The sequence below is a fragment of the Pleurodeles waltl genome, chromosome 1_1 (genome assembly GCF_031143425.1).
Source record: "Pleurodeles waltl isolate 20211129_DDA chromosome 1_1, aPleWal1.hap1.20221129, whole genome shotgun sequence".
Lineage (NCBI taxonomy): Eukaryota > Metazoa > Chordata > Amphibia > Caudata > Salamandridae > Pleurodeles > Pleurodeles waltl.
The window spans coordinates 593,285,564-593,307,981 of record NC_090436.1 but is presented as its reverse complement, the minus strand read 5'-3'; positions in this window follow the sequence as shown (position 1 = coordinate 593,307,981).

The window sequence follows — 22,418 nt, the reverse complement described above, 5'->3', positions numbered from 1 at the left end:
GAGAAACTTTACTATGATATTGATCCCATCCATTCCATTCCTGTTACATATGGAGAATCTTTTTTTAAAAATCTCCAAGATTAAGGGCCTCATTACAAGTTTGGCAGTTGCATGACCGCCATGTTGGTGTTGGCAGTCGTACTGTCAGCAGGCTGGCGGAGAAGACTGCCAAATTATGACATTGGTGGTAATCAGTACAGAACACAGCCAAACCACTGCTGGCACCAACCCTGAGGTCTGGCCATCACGGATGACAGTAGCTACCTGCAGGCTGGCGGAGACCATGTTTCTACCAGAAAGATTACAAGGTTATACACCGCCAAGATTTCCACTGCGGTTGCACCACCACAGAAACCCAGGTGGAAACCATCTGCATAAATGTAGACACTCACCTTCAGGAAGCCATACTTGTCCAGAGCCGCCATGGAGCCAGAACCACATTTTCCTGCTGCTCCTGCTTGCCCAACGACTCCGGAATCAACAGCAACCGTAAGCACACACACTTAGCTGGTACTGTTGTAGATTGTCAATGTTGCACATACACACACAGCATACATTCTGGAACGTTGTGCGAAGGTGACACTCACACGTAACAGCACACAAACACCCACATTCCCATACAGCCACTGACACACTTTCACAATCACAGCCACGCTACAGTTAACACACACACATGCACACAAGAAAGCGTTGAAACACTGCACATGCCCACTCTCACACAGTACCCCACATCACCATAACAGGTCACAACCGCGCCATCTCCAATCTCATGGCAGGAACCCGCAGGGCACACTACCCAGGGACATCGCAATTGCATCACAACATAACACCAAGGGGCACAGATCGACTTGCACAGAACACTGTATCTAACATACCATGCACAAAACACACACACACAATCAACATACACAAAGCCACACAACACACCACCAAACACATCTCAACACAAACAACACTCAATCCCAACACTACAAAAATATCTTGAGCACACAATCACACAACACACATCCTACCAATTTCAGAAAAAAGCACTGCACACAACCTCACATACTGGCTAAACAACACCATTAGCCCAAGCAGCATCGACACACACACATACAGACACACAACTAATGCCAGCCAGGAGCAGCTCTATACTAGGGAACGAAATGCATGACAAAGACTTAAGCAGGAAACTAACAACAGGTTGGCTCTAATGATTATTGAATTCAATAATTTGGAAAAACAAAGTCCATAGGCCAGTCCATAATGAACAGTGATAATGCACACATTGCACATATGTGTGCCCCGAACTTGACTTCTGACTGCCATGTAACACACAGGTAGGGGCATCTATGGGGCAGGCAGGCACCTCAGGGGTTATGGGGAAGGTTGAAGGGAGGGGTTTGGGTTTAGCTTTTGGGGGGCTTTGGGATCTGGTTTGGGAGGTGGGGTCTTGGCTTCATCTCAGGTTTAGGAGAGGGTTGAGTTTTCTTAGGAGGGGTAGACTTCTTGGCAGGGGGAGAGACATGGGTACTTGCAGGTAGGGCAAGGGAGGGCTTGGAGGTGGTAGGGCCGGACTTGTGGAGGGACACTGAACATCTAGGGGTATCACCAGGTGGGAAAGGAGTAGGGAAAAGGGCAAACTCTGAAAGGAAAGCTTTTTTAGACACATGGGGACAGTCATAGCAAAAGGGTTTGGGTATGGAGGGAGAGGGAGTGGTTGTTTGAGGTGTTGTTGTGGATGTAGTGGGTGCATGTTTGTGTGAGGTATGTTTGTGGGTGGTGGGTGTCTGTTGGGTGGATGCCTATGTTTCTTGGGATGAGGGTGAGTGGAGGTGCTGGGGGATGCTGTGGTGGTGGGTGACCAATTGTTTGGGGTGGTAACTGCAGGTACGGTGGAAGTGCTGCATTTAGGTGTGTCAGTGGTTGTGGTGTCAGTGGGTGTGGTGTCTGGGGTGGATGTCTGAGGGTCTGCTGTGATGCTGTCTGTCAGTAGGACTGGTGTGATGGCTAGATCAGTGACTATTGCTGTAGTGTTTGCAGGTGTGTCAAGTATGCTTTCAGTGATGCTGGAGTGGTGGGGGTGCCAGGGCAGGTTGTGACTGTTGGTGTGTGTGTCTCTTAATTTTGATTATGTGCATGCCAGTGGTGTGCCTTGTGGTGCTTGAGTTTGTCTGAGCTACCCTTGGATGTTGAGATGGATGCATGCCTGTCTGTCTGTCTGTGTGTTTTGGCTGGGGTGGGGTGAAGCGGGTTTGTGATTGGGAAGAGGAAGGTGGCGGGGCGGATGGTAGACAAAGGGTTACTGGCAGCTGTCAGTGTGGAGTCCAGAGACTGAAAGGATCTCTGTAGGCCAGCCACGGCACCGTGAATGCCCTCAATGAATGAGTTACTCTGTTGGATCTGATGGCATTCACGATGGTCCACTGACCCACAGAGATGGACCTCAGGAGGTCAATAGCCTCCTCACTGAGGGCATCATGACTGACAGGGGCATGGGCAGAGGTACCTGCCAAAGGAGACGCCTACCCTCTTAGGTGAATGGGCACAGCCAAATGGGTGGGAAGCTACAGGGAGGGCAGAGGTAGTAAGGGGGTGGTGGACTTAGATGGTGCTGGAGTGGTCCCAGATTGGTCTGCCACTGCCAGGGAGTGTCCACTGGAGGAGGATTACAATGATGAAGACGTGGATCCTGTCTCCCCCATGGCACGCCCCTTGCCGTCTGAACCACTGGGTCCCTCAGTGTTGGTGGTATCAGCACTCTGGGTCCCTTGGCCAGCAGCTTTCCCACTCGGCTGTGCCCCATCTCTTTCACCTGCCGTAGTTGAAGCTGAGAAACAGAGTGAGAGATAGGGTCATCACATTCTGTACATACACATACATTACACCACACACAACAGTAACATCTATGTGTAAAGCACCACCAGGTAGAAACCATTTTGAGCCAATATCTGGTTGCTATAACAACATACTTCCCACAATCCTATATGGCAACAATGTTACACCCATCATAAGCCTACTATCTGACACTACATCACCATCCTGTCAGTACAGCTAAAACAGAAACTATCCATGCACAATATGATTTGTCATCGTAAAAAGCATGCCCCTATACAGAGCATCACTGTGAAACAAAAAAACATCAATGGTAGTTAGTGTTCACTTTGATTTCAAATTCATACCTACTTCAAATCTACACTTAGGCCCTCATTATGAACTTGGCGGCAATCACTGCCGACCGCTGTGCTGACGGTGAACAAAAAACCACCAGGGTCGGTGAACTGCATACTGCCAGCTAATGATGCTAAAAAGACAAACCTCCAAAAATCTTGCAACCTCTACCCACCGCCTGGGCCAATGACAGTGGAAAGGCAGCACACCTCACCCCGCCACCGCCATGCAGACAAATCCCCCACCCACCAAATGATGATGCACAATCAGCTGGACAGACAGTGAATGTTGATGGACCATTGGTAGTACGGCATAGGATAGTTAACAAGGTAAACATTATAGGAAACCATCCACGCACAAGGGATGACATCAGGAAGAAATGGAACAACCTGCGCAGGAAGGTGTGTTCAATGGCATCCAGGTACAATATTTCCGTACAGAAGACTGGTGGTGGTCCCCCACCTCCTTCCGCTGAATACATCGACTCGGAGGAGAAGGTACTGACTATCCGGCACATGGAGGGCCTCACTGGACTCACTGGAGGACTGGACTCAAGTAAGTGAACTGCAATACCTTAACAGTCACCACACCTGTAATGCATGTATCACCCCATCCCTCTCACTACCACCAGGACCCCATCCCCTACCCAGACCAGAACAGCCATCCACTCACATCCAAGTCACCTGCATGCACACAATCCCCCATACAAATCCCCATCCATCCCCCTGTGCACAGTCACCAACCCATGCATTTAATCTCAGGAGCACTACAACTCCCACAAAGCACCACCACCCCCTCAAAAAATGCATCAAAATGGACACAAAGGGACCCTGCATGCCACTACATGGGAATTCAACCACCAATTACTGCTGACCAGTGTTGCAATTGACAAGAAAGTGCAGGACACCCACATCTCTATTCTCTCACACCCAGGCACCACCACCCATGCCACCCGGACAGAGACGTGAAGGAGTGCCAGTCCTCCACCTGAAGACAAAGGCCCCACTCAGGAGAGTGCAGAGGGACGTCTGGACACAGAGGAAATCCCTGGCCCATCTTACAGACAGCCCTGGACAGTCACCCCCCAGAAGCCCCACTCAGGATACCACTGACACCCCTCCCACTCAGCCACCACCATCAGCTCTGGCCAAATGACCCCAAACCAGTGTCACCAGGCCACAGACTGGCTGCCCACATGTACAGAGGACCGAGTCTCCACCCACCACCAGGCAGGATGATGAAGGGCCAACTGCAAGTGGGACTACCAGACCTGTGCAGGGGGCACAGGCACAGGGGGCTATGGCCAGTAGGAGGGTATGAGTGGCCCAGGGGGGTGGCCCAAGAAGGGATGCTGCTGCCAAGGAGGTCATTGCTGAGGTCCTGGGAGCATACCACAATTCCCAGGAAAGGATGGGCCAGATCCTGGCCACGTTGGAGCAGAATCAGAGGTGGCAGATAGCATACCACCAGGAGGCCATGGAGCAATGGAAACAGCTCAATGCTACCATGGCCTCCATTGCAGGGGTGCTGCAGTGCCAGACAAACATCCAGCCTGAGTCCTCCACCCACCTGCAGGTCCCTTACACTAGCCAGGACACTGCCCTGCCATCTACATCTGCTGCATCTGGTGGCACTGCCAGAGGACTCACAAGACTCCAGCACCCCTACCCCTGCAGCACAGCTTCACCTTCATAAACCTGCCCTCAGACCCAGACATCCCACTGAAACACCAGCCAAGACCAATCCCAGCACCAGGAAGTGACTTTGCCCTGAACTGTATTGCTTGTGTGTCACCGAGCTACCTCATTGACATGCCACTGCCATCTCACCATCTTCCACTGGCCCTATGGACTATACCCCTCTGCTACCAACAGCTGAGCATATGTACATGAGTATGTTGTTCGCCATGTGACCACTCCCTTCCACTGTCCCAACACTCATGGATGTTTTGACTTGGAATAAATACACCTGTGCACTCACAATATCTGTCCTTAATCAATATGAGCAATCAATTGTGAATGTGAATGCATTAGCCATTTACCATCATCTTGCTGCTTTTATTGCATGAAGGGATCTAACAGACTGTAGTGTCTGAAGTATGTCACACTGTACATTCCATAGAGTTAACTGGCATCTGCCACTTCAGACATGATTTTGCCATATCTCTGGTAAAGGACACCACAGCATGTACTACAAGTCACCCTGAAACAATGCAGTGAAGCCATCAGCATCATCAGAAATGTACCTGAGAGTCACTGGATGTATAGCCGGATTAGCTGGGTACTGGAGTTGATGTCTTCTCCATCATTTTCACCATCACTCTCATCCCTCCTCTGAGGTGGCAGTGCTGGTTGGACAGCATCCTCCTCTTCCAGAAGTGGGATAGCTTTCCTCACAGCCATGTTGTGCAGCATGCAGCAGGCCACCACTATCTTACACACCTTGTCAGGGAAATAGCACAGGGATCCTCCAGAGAGCTGGAGGCAACACAGTCTTGCTTTCAGGAGTCCTATGGTCCACTCAATCACCCTCCTAGTATGACCATGTGCCTCATTGTAATTCCTATGTGCATCTGTCCTGGGACTCCTCACAGGTGTCAGCAGCCATTGCATGTTGGGGTAGCCAGAATCCCCTGCAAAAGTGAGTGAAAGAGGGTTGAGACACACCCAATTATCTTGCATACAGCCTGGCTGTCAGCTATGTAACTGATCCAGTGTAATACACACTCCCCTATGAGCCAAGCTCTGTACCCCTGTAGGTGTCCCATTGTGTGTGGCCCACTGCTGTTTCTCAGGACAAATGAGTCATGGACTGATCCTGGGAACCTTGCACTGACATGTGAAATGTACTGATCAGAAGTACATAACAATTGGACATTCATAGAGTGATAGTTTTTATGATTCCGAAACACCTGTTCATTTACTCTTGGGTGAATGAGGGCTATGTGGGTACCATCAATGGCACCTATACCATGGGGGATATTTGCAAAAGCACAGAATCCAAATTTGATGGTGCCGAGATCAACCCTTTGGGGAAACTGGACATAACTTTGCAGGTGTTGAATGAATGCATTCAGGAAATTGGTCAGGATGTAGCTGAACATTGGCTGAGATACCCCTGCAGCCATGCCCACTGTCACTTGGAATGAGCACAGATAGTACCTACACAGCTGTAAGTATGCCATGGTGATTCCTATTAGCCAGCATCAGAACAGGCTCTATTTCTGCACAGAGGTCAAGGATTGTAGCTTGATTAAGTCAATAAGTTATGTGACGTTCCTCCATGGTGGCCAGATCTCCCAGGGGTCTGTAAACAGATGGGGCTGTCCCTCGCCACATGTGTCTGTACCTATGGGGGACGAAGGAAGACATATTGAGTTGGGACATACACTTGCATCACATGGTGATGGAATTCATGTTTTACATGCGTCACATATGTAATGCACACAGACACAAAGAAGGAGGTAATCCCATCAGGCTAATGTGTGGTGAGGTGTCTTAGTCAAAATGGCATCACAGTGTAGACACACTTCCCACCATGACTGCATGTGGGGGACCAGTACTGAAGTCAGTAGTTGACAAAGGGGAGAGGGAATGGAGCCATGGGTGAGGCCCCCAGTGAGGCTATGGAGGCGTGGTAGAAGCAAAATGGCAGCCTTCTGCCACCCAGGTAGTGTAGTGTGGAAGTGATTGCATTCGCTGGCGTAACTCGTCATGGCGCTAGGCGGTGTTCACCTCCATGCACCTGATCATCGGATAACATGGTTGTCAATGGGGAACCTGGGCCAATCATGATCCCCGCCAGCGGTATTTTGACTGCTATTTTGACAGGCCCTTGACACTTGACTCCTGCACTACGAGAAGGGAAGAACTCCACTGTGTGTGCTGCTGTATCCTGACTCTGGTCCCTGAGATGGCACGTTACAGGGGAACGGGCCCCTGCCTTCACCGCGGAGGAGCTGGAGAAGCTGGTGAACGGGATCCTACCCCTGTATGCCAAGCTTTGTGGGTGACCAGAGGAGCAGGTGAGTTGCTATTTGTCATCCTTAGATGTGTGAGAATGTGGCGGATGCCTGTAGGCATTTTTGTTCGCTATGTGAATGCTCACCCATAGTGTGTCTGGCAGTTTTTGGCTTGAAAATTGTCCATATGTATGTCTCCATGGGGGGGAACATCCTTTTTTACGACTTTTTTTTTCGAAAGTCGTGGTTAACTTTTTTTAACCACGACTCTGGTTTTTTGTGCCTTAACTACGTATGTTCTGAACAACGAACATGCGTGGTTAAGGTACAAAGAAGTGAGTTGGCGAAGGTAAGTGGTGGGTTTAGGTTTTGGGGAGTGGGTGGGGGGTCAGGGGGTTTTAGGTTTTGGGGTGGGGTTGGGGGGGTGGGGCGTTTTTGGTTTTGGGGAGTGGGTGGGGGTCAGAGGGTTTTAGGTTTTAGGGTGGGGTTGGGGGGGTGGGGCGTTTTTGGTTTTGGGGAGTGGATGGGGGGTCAGGGAGTTTTAGGTTTTGGGGTGGGGTTGGGGGGGTGCGGCGTTTTTGGTTTTGGGGAGTGGGTGGGGGTCAGGGGGTTTTAGGTTTTGGGGTGGGGTTGGGGGGTGGGGCGTTTTTGGTTTTGGGGAGTGGGTGGGGGGTCAGAGGGTTTTAGGTTTTGGGGTGGGGTTGGGGGGGTGGGGTGAGGGTGAGGGATGTAGGGTGAATGGTGCCTATTGCTAATGATTTTATCAGGAATGCCTTTACAACAAAATATTGTTGTTAAGGCATTCGTGGTAAAATCATTAGTAGTAGCAACGAGGTCGGTGTTCCGACCTCGTTGTTAAGGCAGTAGTTGTGTTTGAAGTCGTTGTTTAGTCGTACAGTCCTCCATGGGCCATGACGTTTTGAACGGGCATGGCATTTCTGTATGGGACACCCACACTGACATCTGTTTCTATACTCTGTGTCCCATGCAGGTCAGCGCTCATCAGAAGAGGGGAATGTGGCAAGCCATCACCAAGGAAGTGCGGACCCTGGTGGTCTGCAACCGGTGGAGCACACACTCCAGGAAGCAGTGGGAAGACCTGAGGCGATGGGCCAGGAAGACCGGAGAGGCCCAGCTGAGGAAGGCCTCTTAATGAGGGAGGGGTGCCTGTCAGACCCTGACCCCCTTAATGGCCCGCATTCTGGCGGTGGCCTATACAGATTTGGATGGGTGCTTGAAGGCAGCACAGTAGCCACAAGTGGATGAGTATCAACACTGCTGTGATGCCACTATGATGGGTGTAGTTAGATGCTGAGGGGTACATGCATAGTAGTGCCAGGCACATAGACAGGTGTGTCCCTGCAGTCCTGCCCCCCTCCACGTCAGTGGGATAGTGTCCTAGTTAGTTTTGGCTGGTTCTGTAGGCCTGTGTGGGGTCCCCTATTTGGCCTATTGTATTCAATGTAGACTCATGGACTTGCAGATGTGTTGGCTTGGCATTGTCTCTCATTGGCTCACTTCACAAAGTGTATCACAGTAGTGGGGCAGGATGGGAATGTAGTGTACTGTGGGGTCATGCCTACCAGTCATGGGCACATTCATAACATGTGTTGTGTCTGCTGAGGGTTTGTGCCTGAGCTGGGTGGGAGTGTATGTGTCACAAAATGTACATATTTCCTCGAATTGACATGCTTCTTTTTTGTTTTGTTTCCCCTCCCCTGTGCTCTTGTGTCCCTGCGTACATTAGCATCATCTGGCGAGGGAGCTGAGGCACCGGCGTGTGGGGATGCTGCAGCCCACAGGTCCCATGTGGCAGAGTCCACCGACGCCAAGGGGACCAGTGGTTGGAGGGCGAGGGGAGTACCACGGGGGAGGCAACTACCACTGGAGGTAGTGACTCCGATACCTCTTCCGATGGCAGCTCCCTGGTGGTGGACCCTACTGGGCCACCCATTCCTTGCTATCTTCTGCCACCCCTATACCATCACCACCCTCCCAGTTGCTCCCCACTGAGTTGTCTGTGCCCGCTCACCCAGGAGGGTGGGCGTCTCCTTTGCCCCAGGCACCTCACCCTCTGCCCCAGTCAGCCATGCTGCCTTCACGGAGGAGGCTATTGACCTCCTGAGAACCATGTCTGTAGGGCAGAAGCCCGGTGTTGCCCCAGGTCCCTCTGCCATCCCCTGGGCCAGGCCCACTCCCCCTCCCTCTAAGGGTAAGCCCAAACCGACGCCACCTCCTAAGCCTAAACCCAAGACCCTCCCTTCAAAGCCTGACTCGCAACCCCCGCCACCACCTGCCCCTGATCCCTGAGGTGCCTGGCTACTCCATAGATGTCCCTTCTCAGTGGAGTTTCCTTTGCCATTGTAGGAGTCAAGTGTAGCCTAGATTTGCTCTTCTGGGACTTGACTATGAACTGGCCTATGGCCTTGTTTGGGCATTTTTTATTATTTGTTTCTTATTAAAAGTTGAATGCCCAGCTGACCTGTTGATGCTATATTGAGCCATTGTGCAGCGTTTCACTGTGGGTGTGTGGCTTGCACAGGTGTGTGCATTGGTGCAGGTATTTGTTGGCTTGGGCCTGGTAAGTACATCTTGTTATGCTATGTATTGCTTGGGATGGTGGGAGGGGTGGAGAGTGCGTTGCGGTGTCGGTGGGTGTGTAACTGTGCCCTTTCCTCCCATGTGTACTAGGCTGCGGTACTTACCGTCATTGTGTTCGTTGTCGATCACGGTCCTGGAGAAATATGGCAAGGAGAAGCACTGGGATTATTTCCAACTCTTGCTCCATGTTAGCGTCGGCATGGATGGCCCGCTGCCTGTTTCTCATGTGCTTCATTATTTGGCGGTCCGGGCTCCCAGCCTATTGGTGGTAGTTACCGCCATCTCCGACAGGGCAGTGTTTACTGCCATGTTCATAATTACCACCTAAGTCTATTGCTAGATGTCATGTTCTATGAAAGTTACCTCATCACATTCCATTTACAACACAGCATGTTGATTAGCTATCACATCTCTAAAGTGTTACTGTGTCTAAAACAGTCACAATGGCAAATGACTCAGATGCATCTACACCATTTGGCATATCAAATTTCGAAGCATAATAGATTCCCAAACCATTTCTCCAAATCATGTATCAACTGCGCTTTTACAAAGGATTGCATAAACATTCAGGAACTACTCTTCTTAGTTATTCTCACATAGAAAACAAAGTCATGCACATCAATAGGTGTCTACTGAGCACACAGGATACACCCACGGACAACCACGAGGAGCACGGCAACACCTTCAATACAATGGACACCTGTGGTATGCATGAAGGCCACATATAATTCCATTAATCGTGCTGAGTAGCAACCTCAAGATGACCAGATCAAATGACCAACATCACTATCAACACTTCAGACATAAGTAACCTTACATCTTTGGAGAACAGTTACACTGACATAAACCACTTCTAAAGTAACGATGATTGACACATACACCTACCTAGAGTTCAACAATTAGACTGACATCCAACCAACATCTAACTGTCAACTACAACACCTGCAATACTATGTAGTCATGGTAAAATGAGCTTATCCAAACTAATATACTTCAAAACATATTCAGAATAGCACAAGTTAGTATGCCAAGCCAAAATCTAAAATCAAATGGCAGGAGGTACCAATGTACACATGTTGTTGGCAAAAACAGTGGATGTAGTACCTATATAGGAGATGTCCTGCCATATGTAGCATGGGCAAAATAAATTGGCTAAGTGAATAGCAGACTAGCCACTTACCTTCTCAATAACACGTATATGGATATGTAGTCTGAACTCAGTCGTCCATGATGTGTCTTGCACTAGGAATATATAATTACCAACATGCTTTTCATCATGCAAGATGTCCACCCTGATCAAACATCACATTTGCCAATGTACAGTCCACACTTAACTCCAGCACCTCCTCACACCTCTGAGTAAGTGTAGCAAGTATGCATGTGAAATATCTGAATGAGAGAACACCCACACATGATGTTGAAATCTGTTTCACAACTCAGGAATATTTGGCCTGTTTCTCACCTGTCAGACTCTATGTTGCACATAGAGCTAGAGCCATTGGAATAGGAATGGACTGAGACCAAAGAGCTGGACAACTTGCATGGATGACACAGACAAAAGAAGAAAGTCATGTCCACATGCACCATACCAACACATGTGATCAAAACACTTCAGTAACAGCAAGTAGTCAAACATTCCCATCCTCTAAGTTCAAACACCTTCACAATTTAGCATTTGCAGACAGCCCATGTGTGAAGCGGAGTGTCACATACAACATGTATGATCAGTACCTGGTATTGACTTCACACATATGTCCAGGCCACATGATTGTCCTTAAATGGAGTATCTAAAAAAAACATTTCTAACACGATCTTTGTTGTCCATGCTGCAATCTATGCTGTGTATGAAGGAAGTTACATTACACACTAACTACCATTTGAAAGTACTGTATGTCTGCCTATGCACATGTACACATTTCCATACACCCAGACATGAGTTGCGAGACCTTTACTAATTTGCATTGCATGTACACCATCATACACTTCAACTTTCACACCTCTGTATACCATTGGACTCACCTGCTCCTATGGTGTATCATATAGCTGTTCATACAGGGGCAGAACCTCCTCAACAAGATTGTCGAGCTCTTCTAGGGTGAAGGCTGGGGCCGTATCACCTGCAGGACATGGCATGATAGCTTCCAGAGGCAGTGCACAGCAGCTCAGGTAGTGGAGGTCTTGCTGGCAGCAGTAGCAGGAGTCAAGTGAGCAGTACTGCATAAAATGGTGGTCACATCCGCCACATATAGGGCCATCACTGCCGGTGATGATGAGCCAGATGAAGATGAAGCTGGAGACTCCAGGGCAGATCTCATCAGTCTGTACTTCAACTAACTCAATGTATGTGAGGTCTTCTTCATGGAGTGATTTCATTTTGTAACATAGAATTGATGGCTGGGTTGTCACCTTCTATTTAACATCATCCATGAAGTCTTAGGTAGCTCCAATGCCAATGAGTCAGTTGTACATGCTGTTTGGAAATTCATATTGTATTCTTAACAGAGTGGTATACAGTGTCCTGGTTTGTTACTGCAAATGCAAAGTGTATGTTTACAGCTATGTCCTGTCCCTCTTCTCTGTCAATCACAGATTTGTAGAGTTTCTGTTTGGGCCTTCATCATTGGCAAGTCACAGACACTGTCAGAGGTAGATGGGAATTGCAGGCAGCCATGAGAAGTGGACATGGATGAAACCAGGTACTGATTGGCATGAGTATGTGGAGTGCAACTATTGTGGCCAGACTGTCAGGACACTGGGGTAGAATTGTGTTTTCCCAATAAGGAGACCTGTTTGGTATGGCAGGTGGTCAAAAGTGTCATGTGTGTGTCCATATGTGTGGCATGTGAAAATGTTGAACCAGAGGTGCTATTTTCATAATGGTTTCTGTTGTATGTGACCTACCAGTTACATAGCTGTCAGTGTGTTCCTACTTTGCGGACCAATTTGCATGTCTCTGTGGACTGACATGGGTGAGTGGCAAGCCTACAGGTACATGGCTGATGTAAGTGAAAGGTCCCTGGACTGGGGACATCAGTACTGATCTCTGTCTGTATAATGAGGTCTGATTATTAGTAAGCTAATGGATGGGTATGTGCTAAGACTTTACTTGGTGTTACAAAGGACCAACCTGTATGCCTCCTGGCTTGTAGGAAGAATGAAGAATGACATGTCCCTAACTTCTCTATCCTGTGGATTAGTAGTGTATGGCACCTAAGCTGACAATCCAAAATTACTTGCAGTACTAGTCCATCTGCTGTTTGCTAATCTAGGAATAAATGTGTCAAGATGTAGAATACAGCTGTATTGGCTTCTGCCTATGTTACAATCCCAATGTAATGAGTCTCCTGGTGAAAGAGTACACGTGTGATGTTCATAACAAAGGTTGTACAATAAATAGGGACTTATTAACACTAAAGTTGCCATACATGACAGTTTTACCTGGTTGATGAATGAAACATACACACAGGACCAGTTTTAATGTGGTATTTATTGGGGAATGTACAACAATATGTGTGAATAGCAACAAAAATACACAAAGTGAACAGTGAAGGGTTCAGTCATGGTGGCTGAAATCATCAGGGTAGCTGCTATACCATTAGGAAACACAAGTCCAGTGTCCTTGGGCCACAGGAAAATGGAGTTAGGATTCAGAGTAGTCAACAGGGTGTATTTGTGGCACACAAGGGGAACCAGTCAGGAGAGTTTAACTTCCCAGCAGTGGGTTTGGTCTTGGCATCTGCTCCACTTGGATGTCTGGGTGGATGTCCACATTTGTGGGAGGGTTCCTCTGCTACAGACTTGGGGTGTCTGAGGCATGTCCTTCCCCTGGCAGTGCCTCTATTCCACTAGCAGCCCCAGATATTGAATGGCCTGAAGAATCATTACAAGTGGAAGAGGCCTGATGTTGTGTGGCAGACCTACTCAGGGTAGTATTAATGTCCCTCAAGACCCCAGCAATGGAAGCCAGAGTGGCATTTTGTGTCTGCCACTGCTGCATGACTTCCTGGTGTTTGTTTCTCTGCAGCTGTTGGATTCCCCCATCATGGCGACTACCTGGTCCATCATGCCTTGGGAGTTTTGGTAGGCTTGCACGACTTGGGAGTGGTATCCTGATCAGTATTGTCCCTTGGAGGCCCCATCCTCTGACCCACACCATCCCTCCCACTCACCCTACCCCAATGTGCCTGTGCCCTGGCACAGTGTGCTCACTCCTAGTGGTGGCAGGACAATCATTGTCAGGGGTGACAGGGTGAGAATCGGGTACCTGTACTGCTGGGCACACAATGGATGAAACAGTCCTTGGTACACAGTTTTGAGGGCGAATGTTTGCCTGTGATGTTGAGGCAACAGGGCTGGGAGGAGTCGCTATGGGCAGGTGGGGATGACAGTTGTTGACTGACCAGGTTTCCCTGATGGGCTAGCTTCGTCCTGAGTGTCCACACATCCAGGGGTGTTATCCTCACTGGGGCCTTTATCCAGAGTGGTAGTGGCAGTCTCTCTTATTCTCTCCATGGTGGCTATGGCAAGGTTACCTGTGGGAGAAGTGGAACACAGAGTTGCAGTAAGTGATACAACAAGTGATGTTTCATTTAGGGTATTAGTGATATTGTGTCAGATGCACACAGTGCCATAACAAGATTCCCAGAAATGACAATGACAGCTGCTGCAAAATCTTAGTACAACCTGAGACTCTCTAATTTCAATACCATACACCATGCTCAAAGATGTGAAACTATGTTGGTAGTCATTAGGCTCCTAATACCATCCTATGTTTTCTGACTATTGACATGAGTGTTCATCTTTGTTGCCTAGTGAAGTGTCTGGCATGATACATGGCACAATAATAGCTGGACAATGGACAATGGTGTCAGAGCAGGGACACTTTATGGGAATAAGCAATAGTCATTGACCTCTATCTGGATGTACTGCATGTGCATCCACTTTGGCATCTACATGTCCAGCACAGGTGAGTATATTTCAATCCTAGGTATATTTGTTCTAAGGGCAGTTTGATGGGACGCTCAGCTGTAGCTATGTTTTTGTTTGGAATGATAGTGGGGTGGACCTTTGCATTGTTGTCATTGCCATAAACGGTTTCACAGTTGGACATTCATGATGGGTTAGAGTGATAGTTAGTTTTACATGCGTGACAACTCACTTTTGGTGCACTGTTCAGTTTTTCATAATGGTGGGATATTGCCTTCTGGTTGTTGTAGTGCTATCAGTTCCCAGTATATCACATGCCATTCCCAAGGGCTATGGTCCCAGATGAGTTTAGTGGACATGTGGCATGCCAGTGAGGGGTATTAAGACATTTGGACTGAGGGACGGTGGGTGGAGTGTTAATTGAGGTGGGGTAAGGTGGCGAGGGAGCATGCAGAATGAAACAATTGGGTGACATGGATGTTGTGGGGACTTACCAGACTCCAATTTCCCAGATATTCTTGTCAGGCCCTCACGATGCAGTATGTCCAAGACCCTCTCCTCCCACAATATGGATGTAGGGGAATAGGAGGGGGCCCACCACCAGTCTTCAGTACCTCCAGCTGGTGCCTGGACGCCATTGAACATACCTTCTCCCAAATCAAATCAAATCAAATCAAATCAAAACATTTGTAAATCGCGCTACTCACCCGTGAGGGTCTCAAGGCGCTAGGGGGAGGGGGTTACTGCTGCTCGAAGAGCCAGGTTTTGAGGTGCCTCCAGAATGCAGGTCCTGGGTGGTCCTGAGGTTGGCGGGGAGGGAGTTCCATGTCTTGGCTGCCAGGTAGGAGAAGGATTTCCCACCTGCCGTGGTGCAGGGGATGCGAGGGACGGCGGCGAGTGCGAGGTTGGCGGAGCGAAGTTGACGGGTGGGCGTGTAGAAACTGAGGTGACGGTTGAGGTATTCGGGTCCCTTGTTGTGGGGGGCTTTGTGTGCGTGGGTGAGGAGCCGGAAGGTGATCCTTTTGTTGACGTGAAGCCAGTGCAGGTGTCTCAGGTGGGCAGAGATGTGGCTGTTGCGGGGTATGTCGAGGACGAGGCGGGCGGAGTCGTTTTGTATTCGCTGCAGACGTTTCTGGAGTTTAGCGGTGGTTCCTGCGTATAGGGTGTTTCCGTAGTCCAGGCGGCTTGTGACGAGGGCGTGGGTCACAGTTTTTCTGGTGTCGGCGGGGATGCAGCGGAAGATATTTCGGAGCATGCGGAGAGTGAGGAAGCAGGAAGATGATACGGCATTGACTTGTTTGGTCATGGTGAGAAGCGGGTCCAGGATGAAACCGAGGTTGCGTGCGTGGTCTGAGGGGGTTGGTGCGGTGCCTAGGGCCGTGGGCCACCAAGAGTCGTCCGAGGCGGACAGGGTGCTTCCGAGTCGTCCCAGGCGGACAGGGTGCTTCTGAGGATGAGGACTTCAGTTTTTTCTGAGTTCAGTTTCAAACGGCTGAGTTTCATCCATTCTGCGACGTCTTTCATTCCATCTTGCAGGTTGGTCTTGGGGTCAGTGGGGTCCTTGGTGAGGGAAAGTATCAGCTGAGTGTCGTCAACGTAGGAGGTGATGATGATGTTGTGTTTGCGTACGATGTCGGAGAGGGGGCTCATGTAGACATTGAAGAGAGTCGGGCTGAGCGAGGAGTCTTGTGGGATGCCGCAGATGATCTCGGTGGGGTCTGAGCGGAATGGAGGGAGGTAGACTCTTTGGGAGCGGTTGGAGAGGAAAGAGGTGATCCAACCCAGGGCCAGTCCTTGGATACCGGTGGAGCGCAGGCGGGATGTTAGGGTTCGGTGGCAGATGGTGTCGAAGGCAGCCGAGAGGTCGAGGAGGATGAGGGCGACTGTTTCTCCGTTGTCCATCAGAGTTCTGATGTCGTCTGTGACTGAGATGAGGGCGGTTTCTGTGCTGTGATTGGCTCGGAATCCGGACTGAGAGGGGTCGAGTAGGTTGTTGTCTTCAAGGAAGTTGGTCAGTTGCTTGTTGACGGTCTTCTCGATGACTTTGGCAGGGAAGGGGAGGAGCGAGATGGGGCGGAAGTTCTTCAGGTCGCTGGGATCCGCCGTAGGTTTCTTCAGTAGGGCGTTGACTTCCGTGTGTTTCCAGCTCTCGAGGAAGGTGGCAGAAGCAAACGAGCTGTTGATGATGGTCTGGAGATGCGGGGCGATGATGTTGTCGGCTTTGTTGAAGATGAAGTGTGGGCAGGGGCCCGAGGGGGCACCGGAGTGGATGGAGTTCATGGTAACTTTGGTCTCCTCTGCGCTGATGTGAGTCCAGGCGTTGAGGGTGATGGCTGGGCTTGTAGTTTCTGTGGTGGTTGGCTGGGTCTGGTGTCCGAAGATGTCGTGTAGGTCGGTGATCTTACGATGGAAGAAGGTAGCAAGGGAGTTGCAGAGGTCTTGTGAGGGCGTGATGGAGTTGGAGTTGGCGTTAGGATTGGAGAGCTCTTTGACGATGTTGAAGAGTTCTTTGCTGTTGTGAGTGTTCTTGTCCAGTCTGTCTGTGAAGGAGGTTCTTTTGGTGGCGTGGATCAGCTGATGGTGTTCGCGGGTGGCGTTTTTGAGGGCAGACATGTTTTCTGCGGTGTGGTCCTTGCGCCAGGCTTTCTTGAGGGTACGGCATTTTTTTTTGGCATCCTTGAGGATGTCTGTGAACCATTGAGGTTTCCTAGTGCTGGTCTGTCTTGGGAGGCGTCTGAGGGGTGCGAGGTTGTCCGCGCAGTTGGTGATCGAATGAGTGAGGCTGAGGGCTGCGTCATTGGGGTCGGTGGAGAAGGTGGGTTGGTTGTCGCTGAGAGTGGAGAGAAGCTGTTCCGTGGGGATTTTGTTCCAATGTCTGCGTGGGATGGGTTGTGTGCGGAGGTGGAGAGTCTTGCGTCTGAAGGTGAAGTGGACACATCTGTGGTTGGTCCAGTGTATTACGGAGGAGTGGCTGAAGGATATGTGGTTGCTGGCGGAGAAGATGGGGTCGAGCGTGTGTCCGGCGATGTGGGTGGGGGTGTTCACCAGTTGCTTGAGACCGAGGTTGGGGAGGTTGTTGAGCAGGGTGGTGGTGTTGGGGTCGTTGTTCTGCCCCAGGTGGAAGTTGAGGTCACCGGGGTGGATGTAGTCCGGCGAGGCAAGGGCATGCGGGGAGATGAAGTCAGCGATGGATTCGTTGAAGAGGGCGTGTGGTCCAGGGGGTCTGTAGATGAAAGTTCCTCTGAGGGTGGTCCTGGGGTCGGTGTGGATCTGGAAGTGCATGTGTTCGGCAGCGAGGGGGGTGTCTTCGGTGGAGGTGGTGACGTTGATGGAGTCCTTGAAAACGATGGCGATTCCTCCACCGACTTGGTTGGTGCGGTCTCTCCTGGTGGTCTTGTAGCCGTCGGGGATGGCTATGGCGATGTCATGGGCAGAGGAGGCATTCATCCAGGTCTCAGTGATGAAGGCGACGTCCGGTGCGGTGGAGTCCAGGAGGTCCCATAGTTCAATGGCATGCTTGTGGACGGAGCATGCGTTGATGAGGATGCATTTGAGGTGGTTATTGGTGCGTGGGCTGGCGGGTGGGGTGCAGTTACGGTGGAAGGTGAGTTTGCAGGTGCAGCATGCAAAGGGTCCATGGGTGAGTTTAGGGTTGGCTTGGAAGCAGGTTCTGGAGCGTCCCGGGTTGAGAGCGTGGAGGGAGGTGGGGTCGTAGCAGTGCTGCGGGGTTTGGGAGTGCTGGGGGCCAGGGGTCGTGGCGCTGGGCGCGGTCCAGGCACGGAAAGGTGCAGACGGGCTTGCCTTTGGCGCGCCAGCGGCGGGGCCGCACAGCTGCCGCCATAAGAGGGAGGAGGGGTCAGCTGGGGGCGGGAGGGGGGGCAATGAATGGGAGCAGGTGGTGGCGGGCCGAGTGGGAGGTGGCGGCGGGAATGCAGAGGGCGGGGGGGTCAGGTAGAGGGGAAGGGAAAAAAAAGATAGGGAAGGGGGGATTACAGAGGAGGAGAGGAGTCAGGAAGAAGAGGAGAGGAGTAGAAGAGGAAGGAGAGAAGAGTCAAGTCAAGTCAAGTCAAGAAGAAGAGGAGAGACCAGAGAAGAGGAGGAGAGAAGAGTCAAGAAGAAGAGGAGAGACCAGAGAAGAGGAGGAGAGAAGAGTCAAGAAGAAGAGGAGAGACCAGAGAAGAGGAGGAGAGAAGAGAAGAGTCAAGAAGAAGAGGAGAGACAAGAGAAGAGGAGGAGAGAAGAGTCAAGAAGAAGAGGAGAGACCAGAGAAGAGGAGGAGAGAAGAGTCAAGAAGAAGAGGAGAGTCCACAGAAGAGGAGGAGAGGAGAGTTAAGAAGAAGAGGAGAGACAAGAGAAGAGGAGGAGAGAAGAGTCAGGAAGAAGAGGAGAGACCAGAGAAGAGGAGGAGAGGAGAGTCAAGAAGAAGAGGAGAGACCGGAGAAGCAGAGGAGGGAAGAGTCCAGAAGATGAGGAGAAGGCCACAGAAGAAGAAAAGGAACACGCAGAGAAGAGTACAGAAGAAGAAAAGAACACGTAGGACGGGGTGCAGAGGAGGAGAAGAGCACAGAAGAACACAGAAGAAGAAAGAACACGCAGGACGGGGTGCAGAGGAGAAATGAAGAACACAGATGAAGAGCAAAGCCGGAAGAGAATGCAGTGAGGAAGAGGAGAAATGAAGAACACAGATGAAGAGCAAAGCAGGAAGAAAACGCAGTGAGGAAGAGGAGCGGGGCACAGAGGAAGAGCAGAACACGCAGCAAGTGGGCTGCAGAAGAGGAGCAGAGAGCGGAGGAAGATGGCTACCAGAAGGAGGAGCAGAAAGCGAAGGGAAATGGACAGCAGAGGTGTGGAGAAAGGTTGGAGGAGAAAGCGGAAGGCAGAAGACAGAAGTTCAGGGAAAGAGAGGTGAGTAGCGCGGGGCTGGGTGAGGGGCTGGGCGGGGGGAGTACTTACGGTTTTAGCTGGTCTTGCTGGGAGGTGTTATTGGGGATCGTACACTGATGGGAGGATTGCTGGCTGGCTGGCTGGCAGTGCTGGTGGTGCAACCACCTCTTTTCCATCCTTCAGTGTCCTCACGGTTTTGGAAAATTGTCTGTTTTTTGGCGGACTTCACTGTGTAACTCTTAATAACATCCCCTAACATCACCACCACCCACACCACAGGGACACTACAGGAGGAAGGATCCCATCTCAGGTAAGTTACAGGTAAGTGTGTGGTGTGCCACTGGGGGCCTCTTACATGGGGCCCCTTGGTTGGCACTGGGCATGTTGGGCTTGCCCTGGGGACAATGGTCCCCTGTGGTGGGCATTGGGATGGTGGTAATGACTCCTGTCCATACTTAGACAGGAGTCATTTTTTGGCTGCTTGTACTTGAAAAAATGACACTAGGCTGACTTACGGCAGATTTTTTGTCACTAATCAGCCTACTGTGACTTTATTCTTACTAGCACCATTTCCCCTATCACCATTCCTCACCGGCTAGCGTCTTTTTTTGAGACATTCCTTAGCGGCATTGTGCATCATTTCTTAAATATGGCACATGGATGGCGTTAAGGAATGGCATTAGCTTGTGTTAAAAAAATCACGCACAACTACGCTAACTCAGTTGTGCGCCATTTTTTATAAATATGTGTTCTTGCATTTTTGGGTGATATTCTCTCTCACCGTTTTTTAACACAATATTTTTGTTATTTAAATTATAAATATAGAAACACAGTCTTTCAGTAAACAATATTTTTGACACAATATTCATGGTACACAGTATTTTGCCATACATCCTTAATTCAGCCTGATAAGGCACAATCAGCAGTGTCATCTCTGTGTAAAGTCTGTGGGGAGCTCACTTACCAAGAATTATGCTGTCAGCCGTGATCATGGATGAAAGGTCTGCTCAAATTTAATTTATTTATTAGGTAATTAGCTTATCTGTCCCATTTCCAGTTATGGGGAGAGGAGTTTGGCCATACCCATAAGTGTATATGTTTGTGTGCATTCCCAAGCTTCCAATGCAAGCCACACCACAGAATCCCACTTACCAGCCTTAGAGTTGGATTTACATTTGCAAAGATCTCTGTGATCATGTCAGAGGTAGGCACTCCAAAGATTGGGTTTATGCCTGTCAGGAATCCCTTTGTGAATTTCTGGCAGATGAAAATTAGTTACATTTGGTTATAAACTTCTATTTACATTCAAATTTACCTTTATTATTCCAAGACTGATGTGCAAATAAATAAGTTTTAGACGTTTTACATTCTTACATACCCAGACAGTCTTTTTTGGCCCATAGGAACGACTATGAAGACCTCCTTATGCATTAACCCTAGGTTTAGGACGTTTAGCAATGTATTAACCCCTTTCTTCAGTGTAAATGTTAATTAACACCTCACCCATTAATGACTTGCCAAGCAGCTCTGTGGCACATTTATTTGCCTTTATATTGGCATTAAGGGAGGAGTGAAGACAGTTGACAAAAGAAGAGGACTCTATGCAAGTGGTATTGTTCAAAAACTGAATGTATTGTTTCTCCTATTATAGTACAGTTATACACATATTTGTATGCCAATTAATTATAATTTCCATTGCTTATTTGCATATTTCTTGCAAAATAATTTGTAGCTGTCTATTCTAATTTAGCTGTCTATGCTAACTAGCCAGCTTATGTCTTTTACAGATTTGCATCCTGTAATTCACCAACTGATAATTAAGGAGCGCAGCTCTGCTCAGACATTCATAGATCGACACTAATCCGCCATTTTTCTGTAATTCAAATACTCTTTTAAAAATGTATGTCCCTGGGGAATCTGCTGGTTAACTACCCCCTCAATCCCCAGTCAATATTCATTCTAATGGATACTGTGTATGTTTAACACACAATATTCACAACATAGCTTTCTTCAATATATGTAGGGTGTGTTTTTGGGCAGCCCCTAGACTCTTCTCTTCAACAATTAACTTATTGGGATCAATCTCTGTAAGGAAATGCCTTCCTTGGCATAGTTACCCCCTGGCTTGTTGCCTTTTGCTGATACCAGTTATGATTGAAAGTGTGCTAGGACCCTGCTAAGCAGGACACAGCACCAGTGTTCTTTCCCTAAACTGTACCTTTGTTCCCACAATTGGGACAGCCCTGGCACACAGATAAATCCCTTGTAAATGGTACCCCTGGTACCAAGGTCCCTGTTGCAGGGAAGGTTTCTAAGGGTTGCAGCATGTCTTATGCCACCCTGGGAACCCCTCACTCAGCACCTGAACACTGCATCACAGCTTGTGTGCGCTGGTGGGGAGAAAATGACTAAGTCGACATGGCAGTCCCATCAGAGTGCCATTCCCACCTCTCACTGCCTGTGGCATAGGTAAGTCACCCCTCTAGCAGGTCTTACAGCCCTAAGGCACAGTGCACTATACCACAGGTGAGGTCATAAGTGCATGAGTACTATGCCCCTATAGTGTGTAAGCAAAACCTTAGACATTGTAAGTGCAGGGTAGCCATAAAGAGTATATGGTCTGGGAGTTTGTCAAATACAACTCCACAGTTCCAAAATGGCTACACTAAAATCTGGGAAGTTTGGTATTAAACTTCTCAGTACAATAAATGCACACTGATGCCAGTGTGGGATTTATTGTAAAATACACCCAGAGGGCATCTTAGAGATGTCCCCTGAATACCAGTCTGACTCCTAGTGCTAGGCTGACCAGTTTCTGCCAGCCTGCCACAACCAGCAAGATCCTGGCCACATGGGGGGAGTGCCTTTGTCACTCTGTGGCCAGGAACAAAGC